This window comes from Pleurodeles waltl, chromosome 2_1 (genome assembly GCF_031143425.1).
Source record: "Pleurodeles waltl isolate 20211129_DDA chromosome 2_1, aPleWal1.hap1.20221129, whole genome shotgun sequence".
Classification (NCBI taxonomy): domain Eukaryota; kingdom Metazoa; phylum Chordata; class Amphibia; order Caudata; family Salamandridae; genus Pleurodeles; species Pleurodeles waltl.
The window spans coordinates 62,781,984-62,795,302 of record NC_090438.1 but is presented as its reverse complement, the minus strand read 5'-3'; the positions used below and the strand labels follow the sequence as shown (position 1 = coordinate 62,795,302).

At 41.8% G+C, this 13,319-nt stretch overlaps 1 long non-coding RNA gene across 1 annotated transcript in view; it reads left to right on the top strand.

The window, feature by feature from the left end:
* LOC138258359 (uncharacterized) overlaps nt 1-13,319 on the top strand; it is a 165,873-nt gene that overhangs the window by 19,542 nt on the left and 133,012 nt on the right. The window contains exon 2 of the long non-coding RNA XR_011198409.1: nt 12,153-12,253. This is a non-coding gene — a long non-coding RNA (uncharacterized lncRNA). The remainder of the gene's footprint in view (nt 1-12,152; nt 12,254-13,319) is intronic.

Genomic DNA, 13,319 nt, shown 5'->3' with positions numbered 1-13,319 from the left:
CAAAGGGGACTACAATGTGTAGGATTGTAGGATTCACACATCATCCACACTGGTAGGCATTTTTTAAGAGTGCTTGGTCTGGGGAAGCATAAACTCAGGATTCAGACCTTAACACAGTGGTTAGGGTTGACATTATTCATAATTAATTTCTACCCAAACACTTTTTAGCAAAATTAGGATAATAAAAGACTCAGAAACAACATTATTTTCTAACCTGTACCACTCACTTTGCATGCAACTCCTTGATGGCTGTTCATAGCTCACTGTGCTAGATTATGATTGTAATTTATGTACTGCAGTGTGCCAAGACAGAAGCATCCTTTGCAAGGGGGCATGTTCACGTGGAGCAGATGAGGAAAGACTATTGGTCAGGGCTCAGAAAAACAATAACCTGTTTCCACTGATGCATCATGGTGTCTGCTGGGTGCACCGAGGACACGACAGTGAAAGGAAAGGCTGAAAGGTAGCAGGCCAGATGAAGAGAGACAGAGACGAAAGCACAACACAAAAATCCAATTAACAGCTGTCCTTACAACATGGCATCAGTACTGATAAAAGTAATAAACAAGCATTGGCAAAGATCAAACCTGGCTATTTAATCCAGAAGTGTTTGGTAATAGCTCACTGTAAACTTTGCACTTGTATAGCACACTACTCACCTGTTAGGGTCTCAAGGCGCTGTACGCATATCGCTGTGGAACCCCTCCTGGCTTTTCCCTTTGAGGTGCCCACTCCTGGGCCCCCCCCAGGGTGAAGCCAGGCATCCAAGAGCTGTGAGGACATTGTGGAGATTAAGCAAGCTATTGCCCAGAGTTACAAAGTGGGACCCATTAATTAGATTAGGCACCAAGGCGAGAATTATCTGGTCGAAGGGAATTGAACCCAAGACCCGCAGAGGTGGGAATTGAACCCTGGTCCCAGGCCAGATCTCTGCATCAGGGTCTGCCGCTCTAACCATTGTGCCACACTTCTCCACTGATTTTGTGTGTGTTGTCCTAAAAAAAATAATCTCATAACGAAATAACATCTTAGCCACAACAGCATGGAAGTTGAGGAGCTCTGTGGCAATCACAGTATCCCACTGAGCTATGCACATACAATACTGTTCTGTAATCTGCATAGTACCCCTCCTTTGCAGTATGCATATTACCCCTCTGCACTACCTTCGATGAGCCAAAATTGCCAATATACAAAACCCTGATCTCTCTCCACCAGGTACATTAATCAGAGTTATCTTGGCACTGTTATTGTTGCTTGAAACTGTTGGATATAAAAAGAACCACGCAGTGCTTTTAAAACTGATGCACTGATGCAAAACTGGGACCCAGTAACAAAAGTGGTCCCCACCCTTCCAGCATCCCTCGGGGAAACGCCTGGTGGCCAGGACAGTGAGTCCGGTCTTGGCAGGCAATGAGGTCTAGCGGCTGCTGAGTGGCGATGTTTGTGTGTTCCTGCTGCAACTGAGGATTACGGTAGCCATAAGTGATGACATGAAAAACAATTCCATGCAGTCAGAGGTCTGTACATATTGGAAAGACACCCAGCTGTAGCTTAAGGAGAGTCGGACTGGCATGTAGGGCAATCAGCCAGTGTGTGCTTTTTTAGCTGTTTGTGGTTATGCTTTATGGTCTGGTAGGCTGAACTTTACTGTTTATTTCCCTGATATTACCACAAACATTGCTTGCAGCAAATACATTGCAGTCTCTCATAGTTCACAAAACACATACTGTTTTCTGATTCACAAATAGTGATCATTTTTTATTTGGTACCTGGGCCTAGTTTCTGTTTTGGTACCACTCTTGTTCAAAATGAAAGTAGCCCTGACAAGTTTCCCAGGTCCCTACGCGATGTGCTGCCCCAGGCTAGGGTTTTTCTTTGTATTCTGGGACTTGTAGTCTTGTTTATTCAACTATAAAAGAAGACTACCAGTCCCAGAATTCAAAGGAAAAAACCTGGACTAGAGCAGCACATCACCCATGAACCTGGGAAACTTGGCAGCTATGAATAGGAATCAGGTGGAGATGGAAAACCATGCTAGTTCTTCGAAAAAAGGGTAGGAATTATTTCCTTCTCCAAAGTTAGCGCCTCAGGTAGACTATTCCCCTTCTGCTCCCCTGGAGACCAGGACATCAAGCTGCCATCGGTGTGTCCCATCAAGGCACTTCCAGCTCACCTGCATTGCCAGTGGAAGAACCAAGAACAGGCTCCCTCCCAAAATTCACTCGAATTCTAAGCTGGCGTGAGGCTGCCTTTGGTACCTAATTACACTACCACCTGCAGACGCATCCCAGGAGCTGTGTGGCCTGTCTCTCTCCGGCACTTCCCATCAGTAATCCGTGCTGGCATTAACTGCAGCTGTTTACATGCCAAGAGAGGTAAGCTCTCTGGCGGAGGCGAGGAGGTTAATGCGCTCCCTAATCTGCGCTCAGCACTGTATTTAATGGAACGCAAAACAATCATAAAAGAAAGCCTTTGTTTCTAGGCCAAGCCTCGCTTTCATCTTTTGCTCGAGGCCCCTTTGAGATTGATTAATAATTAGGCACTCAGTATTTCTGCTCTCGGCAGAGAGCGTTATTTTAATGCGGGCAGCTTGTTGCTCATGGCGGAGGAGGGGGTCCCGTGAAACACTGACCGCTCTTGGGGTGTCTGCTCTCCTGGGCTGTGGCCTGATGCAGAGCACAGGGTTCGGGAAAGCAATGGGCTCAAGTTAAGCACCACTTTTCATTTTTTTGGCTTTTTGAAGTTAGGAAATGTCTATTTGCCCGGCCGCTGGCCAAAAAATACATAATCCCTGCTATGTATCCAGTGAAGGGCAAAATAGTACACAATCTCGACTGTTTATCTGGCCACAGGATAAATAGAGATGATGTACAATTTGACTCGGAGACAGATAAATAGTGTGGAGGTTTTTATTTAGACAGCCAGGCAGAAAAGGGGGACAGCAGGCAATTGTAGGGTGGTAGCCATCTTGTAATGGGGATGCAACATGTGTGAAGCATTTGAAAGTGAGGGCGTATACAAATGTGCAATAGTTTGTATAAAGTGAATGAATCAGTCTAAGCTATTTACAGATAAAAAACCAGTAAAATGAATTTTACATAAAAAAATTATGTTATTTTAATATTCACCTACTAAATCAAGGAATCATACTTCTATTTCGGGAGCTCCAATATATGGTACAAAGATATTTTAGATATTTTGCGCTGGTCTAAGAGTTTTTGTTTTTCTGCAAATAATAATGAGTACGTTTTTGAAGGATGTTACATAAATGTTTTATTCACTCATGGGAATACGTTTATGTAAACGTTCACAAACCTCCTTTTTGATGATTTTTGAGACCTGGGCTCTTTTTGAGGTTATTATGGAATGCTTTGTACTTATTTTATTCTTCATTTAAGGGGAATTGTGCTTCATTAGTTTTCAAACCTAGTGACACAGTAGCAGTCGACATGCATCAGCAAACATGGAATGCAGACAGATGGTTAGCACCTGGGCCCTAGAGGGAGAGACACATACGTTAGGCTGTTTTTGCTTGGAGGCACAGTATTTTGGGACACTTGCAGGAGGTAAATTGAGTAAGACAGAGTAATGAGGCTTCTGTGGAACGGGGAAGTGAAAGCAGGAGACAGGTGAGTAATGCATGTGGGTAATTCACAGGAGGAGTTCATTCTGCTGCCTGAGAATAAACACATCTTTTCATACTATTCACTAGGCAAAGTGGGTTTCAGGCATAGATGCTTATTGTTCTCATGTCATTGGTGGCCTCTTCAGCCAGACTGGCATTTTAGTCACCTTCAAAATGTATCTTGGGAATGGTAGTTTCAATTTAGAACATTCCAAGCAGTTTTTTAAGTGGGGAAGTTCCTGTCTCTATTTAGGTCTCGTATCTGTCTTTGACAGTGGTGTCTAAGCAAGAGAAATGTGGACACCAAAACAAATGAGTCTGAGTCAATCAATCAGTCAATCAATCAGTTTTTATAGAGCGCAACTACTCACCTGTAAGGATCTCAAGGAGCTTTCGGGGGGGCCTCATTAGAAGAACCGCGTGAGCAATGGGATTTGTCTGAGGTGCAGGGGTAGGTTGTTCCAGCTCTTTGCTGCGAGTTAGGTGAAGGACCTTCCTCCTGTGGTGGTTTTTCATATGCGTGGGATGGTGGCCAGTGCTTGCTGGGTGGAGCGGAGGGGTTGTGGAAGGAGACGCAGTGGTTTAGTCCTGGAGGCTGTACCTGACTAAAGTCATTGTGGGATGGGGCTGGGGAATGAAGGAGTGGTGGACCACCAGGAAGGCTAGAATGACCAGGGCCACCAGGACAAGAAGAACAAGACCTATAAAGACCTAATCTACAAAGAGTAGGACTAGGAAAAATAGGACATGGGATACTAGGACAAGGGAGGGGCAACAATGATGTGGAATGGGGGATCTGGACCCGGTGGACGGGGGCCCAAAGGATCAGAACGACCAAGGAGATGAGAAGAAGGCAGCCATTGACCATAACAACAAGGATGGTAAGGAGTGTCTGAGAGCACTGACCAGAAGGATGAGGACGGCCAGGCCCAAGAGCAGCTGACCCAGGTAGACAGGCCAAAGAGGACCAGTACCTGTAGACCAGTGGAAAGAAGGACCAGAGACAGGAGTGCCAAAGCTACAGAGATCAGATCTAGAAGGACCAAAAGTCAGACATGAGTGGACCAGGACCTTGACCACAACCAGAAAGGACCAGGGATAGCAGTATTTTGAGATCCTAGATCAGAATGACCAGGGAGATTTAAAAGACCAGTTTTAGACATGGCAGCCGTAGAGTGGTCTTCCCCCAACTTTTTGCCTGCCTCCCTCCATTTTTCTGATCTCCTTTTTCCTGGTTTTAGGACCCTGCACACTTTACCACTGCTGACCAGTGCTAAAGCTTTTGCCCTTTCACCCCTAATCACCCCTAATCATGGTAACATTGGCTCCTACCCAACTGCCATAATTAATTTATCTATAAGTCCCTAGTAAAGTGCACTAGATGTGCCCAGGGCCTGTAAATTAAATGCTACTAGTGGGCCTTCAGCACTGATTGTGCCACCCACATAGGTAGCCCCTTAATCATGTCTCAGGCCTGACATTGCAAGACCTGTGTGTGCAGTTTCACTGCTACTTCAACTTAGCATTTACCACTACTTGCCAAGCCTTAAACTCCCCTTTTATTACATATGTCACCGCTAAGCTAGGCCCTAGGTAGCCCATATGGCAGGGTGCTATGTAAGTAAAAGGCAGGACATGTACTTGTAAGTTTTACATGTCCTGGTAGTGAACAAAACTTCCAAAGTCATTTTTCACTACTGTGAAGCCTTCTCTCATTGGCCAGTCTTGGGAATTCCCTTATATACCTTTAAGTGGTCATTTCTGATCTGAAAGGAGTGGCATTGTCTTGTTCGGTGTGGTTGGAATGGTAGTGAGAATTCCTACTTACTGGTGTAGTTGGATTTAACATTACTGTTTTAGAAATGCCACTTTTAGAAAGTAGGCATTTCTCTGCAGTTATTGCTCTCTGTGCCTTGCAGCCTGCCTCCAATCCACAACTGGTCTGTGCTGGTTGACAGCTCCCCTTGTGCAATCCACTCAGATATCCATAAACACAGGACACTGCATCTGCATTCAGCTGCAAACTGATGGGTCTTCCTGGGCAGGAAGGGTGGAGGGGGCTCTCACTTACACTTGAAGGCTAGTGGCCTGACCCAACACTAAGGACTGATAACTCCCCCCCCACAAGACAGACAGACAGGACTGCGTTGAAAGGGGAATGGAGCATTTCAAAACCACTCTTGGAAGTTTCCCCCACTTCAAAGGAACATTTAGGCATATATACTGGGTCTGTGACCTCTCTCAAATCAGACACCTCTGGATCTACAACTGGACTCTGTCAGAAAGACTGTGATGCTGCCCAAAGGACTCATCTGGACTGCTTTTCTGGAAGGACTGCTCTCCTGCTTGTTGCCCTGCTGCCTGCTGCTCCCTGACCCTGCTGGAAGGACTTCGCCTTCCCCCGCAAGTGATCTCCAAGGGCTTGGACTGAGCTTGCCTCCAGTTAAGAAGTCTCAGGGCCACGGAAGACTTCACCAGAGGTAGAAAATCCACTGTGCTGGAAAATCAAAGCAAAGCCTACAAAATTGTACACATCGCCTGCAGAATCGATGGAGCACCTGTTTCATCATCACATCGCGTTTTGGATTTTCAATGCATTGTCCCTGGGCGTCAAAATATTCCCGCACCACAGTAAGGAGCCAAGGCAGCACGCCCAGAAATCGACGCATCACCTTGCCCGCGAGGAAAGAATCGATGCATCACCTGTGCCGTGCCGGAAAAATCTACGCAACACTTTACTTTCCATCGCATCACCTCCTCTGTGACCCTTTGCGTCATTATTTCTGATGCATCCCAGGTACTTTGTGCTAAAAAGATACATCTATGTATTCCTATAGACCAAGACTTACCTTAACATCTAAAAAGTGATATATATTCACTTGTGCGTATTGGATTTTTGACATTTTGATCGTATTTCATTCAGATAAATATTATCTATTTTTCCAAACTGGCGTGGAGTACTTTTTGTGGGGTTTTCACTGTTACTTTATGAGTTATTCCACAAATACTTTACACATTGCCTTCTAAGTTAAGCCTGCCTGCTCTGCCATGCTACTGGAGGGTGAGCCCAAGATAATTTAGGGTGTGTTGTGACTTACCCTGACTAGAAGTGTGGTCCCTACTTGGACAGGGTGCATACCTCTGCCAACTAGAGATCCAATTTCTAACAACGAGGAAGTCTATGTTCAGTGGGACACGGATTAGAAGGACCATGAGGGTCAGATTCAAGGGGATCCTAAACAAGGGCGACAAGGACTACATTACCAAGGTGACCATCAGCATGGGAACTGGGTGGACAAGGGCCAGAAAGATGAGGAAGACCAGATCCAGGAGGATCATGATAGAGGAAAGCAGGGCCAGATGGACAAGAACAAGGTGGAACAGGCAAACCAGGAGATCAGGAGGACTAGTTAGGCTAGAATGTGGTAGGAGGACTGGGGCATTGGGAGGGCTAGGGACACCAAGGTCAGTGGGACTAGCACCAGAAGACCAGTTACATGGGGATGAGACAAAGGAGTATGAGAACTAAGACCAGGGTGGGATGATCTGTGGTGGACATGGACAAATTATTGGAAAACCATGAGGACGGAGAGCTAGGGCCAAGAGGATTAGGATCAGATTGAAGAGGACTATGAAGCTCAGGACCTGGAGAATATTAGCCAGTAGTGCCAGGAACCAGGATAAGCATGACAGATGCTAGAAGTGACCAAGGAGACAAGTACTAAGGCCATGCAGAACCAGAGCAAGGAGGACTGGGTTAACTAAAAGGATCATGATTAGAAGGACTGGACACAGGACTAGGAGGGACATAAAGCTCAGGACCTAGGGAACTAGGGCTCTTATTACCAAGTGGGCACTGCAAGGGGACTGGGCAGTGGTCGCCTGGAGGACCAGATCAAGATGAACAGGCTCAGGAGAACCCAAATAAGGAGAACCTTGATCAAGAGGGCCAGAATCAATGCCTGCAGTTCTGGTAGAGCTAAGAGGACAAGAAACAGATCCAGGAAGACCAGCACAAATCAAACCTAGTGGACGATGGCTGAGGACCAGGACACGAAAAGCAAAATGGTTGGGGCCTGCGGTTCCAGGGCTAGAAGGTTAAGAGTGAGAATAATCTAGAAAAGATGACCAGGACCAAAAGGACCACCAAGGAATAGAGCCACATGAGCGAAGACCGGGGGAACCAAGGAGGGCCAGGATGGCCAAAAGGCAAGGTTTATGAAAACAAGCACAGAAGGACAAGAGGCACCTGGATGACCAGGGCCAACGAGACCAAGGCTAGGGTGGCTGGCAAACCAGGTTCATGAGATTTAGGCCTAGGAGAAACCAAACTATAAAGATGAACCAAGAGGATAAAGGCCACTGGGTGCTTAATTATGAGAAGGACAAGGAGTATGAAACAAAATACAGAACTAACCTGTCCAGAAGTGCCAGGGAGGTGAGATCAGGGACACAGACACAAAGAAAAGTTCTGAGAGGATGAAGAAACAAAAGACTAGTGGAACCAGGACGATCAGGGCAAAGAGAATCAGGTTCTTACGTACCAGAACCAGAAGGACCAGGTGAAGAGGTAAAGGAGGAACAGGACCATGGAGATCAGGACCGGAATGACCTACCACCGTGGAGATCCAGGCCACAGGGCTAGGAACAAGATGGCCAGGAAGATGAGGAACAAGATGGGCAAGAGGATCATAGCTGTTCGAGCAGTAGCAGCCCCCCCTCCCCTCAGCGCCTTGAAACCATCATAGGTGATTAGTGCACTTTACAAATACTCTGATTGATGATCAGTTGGTGTACAAGTATGAGGACAAATAGCAGGAGGATCAGGACCAGATCCTGGAAGACAAGGGAAATTAGGAGCATGAATAGTATTTCCAGTAGGGCAGGGCTACAAAATACGCAAGGAAGATGAGGGGGGAAGTATCAAGGATGGTATTTGGACAAAATATTGAATCAAAATTATCGAGGCACAGAAATATTTTTTTAGTATTGTGACACATAACTATCGTGATGCAGAAATATTGTTGACATAAATATCGATTTTTAGGTAACTTATATTGAATATCTGTTTTATTAATATCGTTTTGAATAATATCCGTTTTAATATTGGTTTGAAAAAATATAGTTGTAAAAAATATAGATGTTTTATCTCTGAGTTTTTCATACTTTTATTGTATATGTTTTATATTGTTTGTACAAATGTCATTTGTTTATAAATATAGTTTGTGATTATAAGTTATCTATCATTTTTATTTTAATTCTTAATAGTAATTTATGGTGTTGTAGCAGGTTGTGAGGGGTACAGGGTGGGAGGTAAATTAGGTATAATTAATATTAAAATTGTAATTATATTAGTTATTTAAGTAATAATTATGTGAATTGTGTAATGAATATATTTTTTAAAGTATTATTTTGGGTGCAGTATATTGTGTTTATTGGGTGGGAAGTTAAATAATAATTAATTATTAATTAATAATTTTTTAACATATGTAATTGAATTTCGATTATGTAAATTGTTTAATGATTATTTTTATGATATATATTATTTGATGGTTGTTGGGTTTGTGGGGTTATTGGGTGGGAAGTTAATTATGTAATAATTGATTATTTAATTATTAATTAATTAAAAAGTATTTAAGTGATAAATATGTAAATTGTAAATTATTATATTTTTAAAGTTAGGTTTTAGATGCAGGTTGTTGGGTTTCTAGGGGTATAGGGTGGGAAGTTAATTATGCGATAAATGATTATTGATTAATTATCAAACATTATTTCATTTATAGATACATATGTAAATTGTATTATTAATATAATTTTTAATTTATATTTTAACTGCAGGTTGTTGTGTTTATGGGGTGTAGGATGGGCAGTTAAATAATAATTATCATATTATTTTTTAATGTTTATAACACATTTTTTAATTATAATTATGTCAATTGTTTAATTATATTTTTAATGTTATAGGATATTTGATGGTTGTTGTGTTCATATGGTAAAAGGAAAATATTTAAGTAATCATTAATTATCAATTAATTTTTCATTTATTAATAATTTTTTTATCACTTAATATGTTCTTTGTGTTGATTCAATCTGGGTTGCTAAGTTTGTGGAATTATAGTGAGGGAATGTAAATAAATAATCAATTGTATTTTAGTTGTTATTAATCATTAAAAAAACAATAATTATGCAAAATGTTTATATAGATGTATATAATGTTTATATTTTGTGCATATTAACATTTTTATATTTTGGTGAATTCATTGAGTTATTAAATTATGCTATGTGTTTTAAGTGAACTGCTTTCTTTACTGCTGCACAGACTGGAGTGGGAATAGTAAATTGCACCCCTCCGGAGTCCAACACTTTCCCTACTGTTGCATAGACTAGAGTGGGAATAGTAAATGTTACCCCTCTGGAGTCCAGCGCTTTCCCTACTGTTGCACAGACTAGAGTGGGAATGGTAAATTGCACCCCTCCAGAGTCCAAAACTTTCCTTACTGTTGCACAGATTGGAGTGGGAATAGTACATTTTACCTCTCCAGAGTCCAATACTTTCCCTACTGTTTCATAGACTGGAGTGGGAATAGTAATTTTTTACCCCTCCTTAGTCCAACGCTTTTCCCTATTGTTGCACGGACTGAAGTGGGAATAGTAAATATTACCTCTTCCTAGTCCAACACTTTCCCTACTGTTGCACATGCTAGAGTGAGAAGAGTAAATGTTATCCATTTGGAGCCCAACGCTTTCCGTACTGTTTCACAGAGTCTGTCAGATATTGAAGGTTCAACAGTGCTGTACTTACATTACAGATGAGAATAAGGACATGCAGAAGTATATCAAAAACATAGCTGGGTGGACAAAGGATTTGAAAGGACTGGAAGCAGCAGGCGCATGGGAAGCGATTGGGAATGGATTTTCTGCCATAGGCAAATGGTTTGGAAACCTAGGAAGTGGAGTTGTAGGTTTTCTCCTGAAGTCGTTATTGATTATTGCCATATGTGCAATGGTTTTGATGGTTGGATATAAGGTCTTCCAAAGTATGAAGGTTGAGTAGGGAAAAAAGAAGAAAATGGCAGATATTGAGATAACCATTGTAAATATTATGGTGATATGAAGCATCTAGAAGAGTCTAGATAAAAATGAACGGAGACCACGATTTTCTAGAGGGGAAACAGCCTTTACAATGAAGGCTGAATGATGCTTGCCTTTACAATGAAGGCTTTCTCATTCATGCGTCTTTACGACGCAAGCCTTTACAATGCAGGATTTCACAATGAACATGTTTTTATCACAGATGCTCTCACAACGAATTTTGTTGTAGAAGCATAAATAGTAAAGGCATATGCATTTTAAATGTAAGAAAGAACAAGTCTCTGAATTACAGCTACCTGAGCCTTTCACCTCACTGTATGGTCTTTGCAGTACTGTAGCTTTAACTGGCTCCTGTCCTGTCCAAATAAACTTTGTTCCGTTATTACTCTGCTGGGCAGCAGTTCACGCATTCAGTCAGACTCAAATATTTAGGATTTTGTGGGCTTCTTTGAGAGAACGTTGCTTCTCGCAGGTTCATGTCCTATTGCCGGATGTGAAATTTCGGATGCTTTTTCCCAGGAGATGCAATAAAATGGAGCTGGTTTAAGAAGTTATGGGTGAGTTCTCATCATCTCGGTGCTGAAATCCATCCGGAGTAGAGAGCGAACACCTCTCATGCACGGCTACTCCAGTGTGGAATTATCACAGCGCTAGGTTTGCGCCGGCACTATCTTTGGACGCGCTTTGTGTTTTTTACTGCTTGGTCCCTTTCAAAAATGATTATCGGAAGGACCAGCGCAGAGTAAGTGCTGAGATTGCCTCTTGTCATTAAACCTTTACTATGCATATGTCTTTACCAAGCATGCCTATACAACGAAATGTTCATTGTAAAGGCATGCGTGCTAAAGGCATATGCGTGGTAATCGTTTTCGTTCTAAAGGCATGCGTGCTAAAGACGAATGCATTGTAATCATGGCGTTACAACAGCATGCCTTGTAATGGCATTCGTTATTCTGTCATACAACCATCCAGAGAGTCTCATTCCAGAAAGAAAGTAGTTTATGATGAATTCATACATCATCAGAGGCGGGGTTGATATAGCATAACTTGGCTGTGACATTATGCTTTGTTGGGAGAAGGGAATATAAGCATTTAATCTTGCATATAACATGAGAGAACTATATCCATGTAAATGTGGTGCATTAAAAGACCATGATAATATTGTGTTTCTATGAATATGCATATCTATGTTACATGTAAACCGCATTTATGGAATATAAATCAAGTGCATTTATATTTTAGCATCTTAAAGGATGATATTTATTTTAATAATTTCTTATTTACTACATTTTAGAACATTTTACACGTATACAAGTAATCAAATTGTGTACTTTTATTCCTTTTGTTCAGGTTGGAGTTAAGACCTACTCGAGTTCTTTGTTTAATTTCAACATGATGTTTGTTTTCTTTGTGCATTATTTCTGTTTCTCTGCAGGTGATGATATCAGTCTTCATATAAAGAGAATTCCTTTGTTGAATGTAGATAAAGAAGCTCGAGTTGAACTGCCAAGGACGAGGAACCAGTAGCTGGGAGTTGTAAGAGCAGACTCCCTTTTTGAATTCTTGAGCATGGCTGTAATTCAAAGACATTCATATGTGTTCAGAAGCAGATAAATGTAATTAGATACAATATACAATGGTGTCTTGATAGTGGAAAATTTCCGGGTTGTGATGTCAGCTTCTCAAAGGCTCTGAAGGCGATTAAAGTGTTGTTGTAGGTAGTTGGAGATCAGATCCCCTTCGCTCCTTACCTTGAGTGGACCCCTGATGAGGTTCTGAACCTCTGTCCTCTGATAGATTTGACTCACATCTCTCTATCCAGAAGTTCTACTGAGCTCTCTGTAATGCTGATTTCCTACTTTAAATCTTCTAGCTATTAGAATAGTTAGAAAGTGAGAGCCAATGATTAGGCGGGAGAATCTGTGCTTGGAATCGAGACACCATACTCTTTTTCTTATTTTCTGCATTGTCGCTATTGGGTTGTAGGTCTTTTATATGCTAGTCAAATTTCAAATTGCTAAACACTTTGATTCTCCTTTGGTATTTTTATATATCTATAGTATGGTTTTGTGACTCATCTGTGTAAGATTGTATTTGAGTCTTAAATAAATCCCTTTCTAAAACTTTAAGTTTGCTTCCAAGATTTATTGTGTGAACAAATGGGTTACACTGTCAATTAACCAAGATTGAATGAATGTGGTTCTCTTTACCCCTTGCCACTCCTAAAAAGGGACTTCAAACTTCAAGAACAAGTAGAAAGACGGAGCTGGATCAGAAGTTAGCACCAATGTGGGGAAAACGTAGGGGCTTATTTTTCAAGCCCCTAGCGCCATCGGAGCGTCTCTTTCAGGCACAGAGGGCTAAAGGAAGGGAAATGCCAACTTTCTAAAAGTGACATTTTCAAAATTCTAATGATAAATCCGACTTTACCATAAAAGAGAGTTTATCATTACAAGTTCATTGATACCAAACATGATATATTCACCACTTCTGGCTTACGAATTACATTGTATTAAATTCAATAAAGAATCCCCAATGTTATCCTATGGGAAGAATAAGCCTCACAGAAGTGAGAAAACGCATTTGGGAGTTTTGTTTTTCT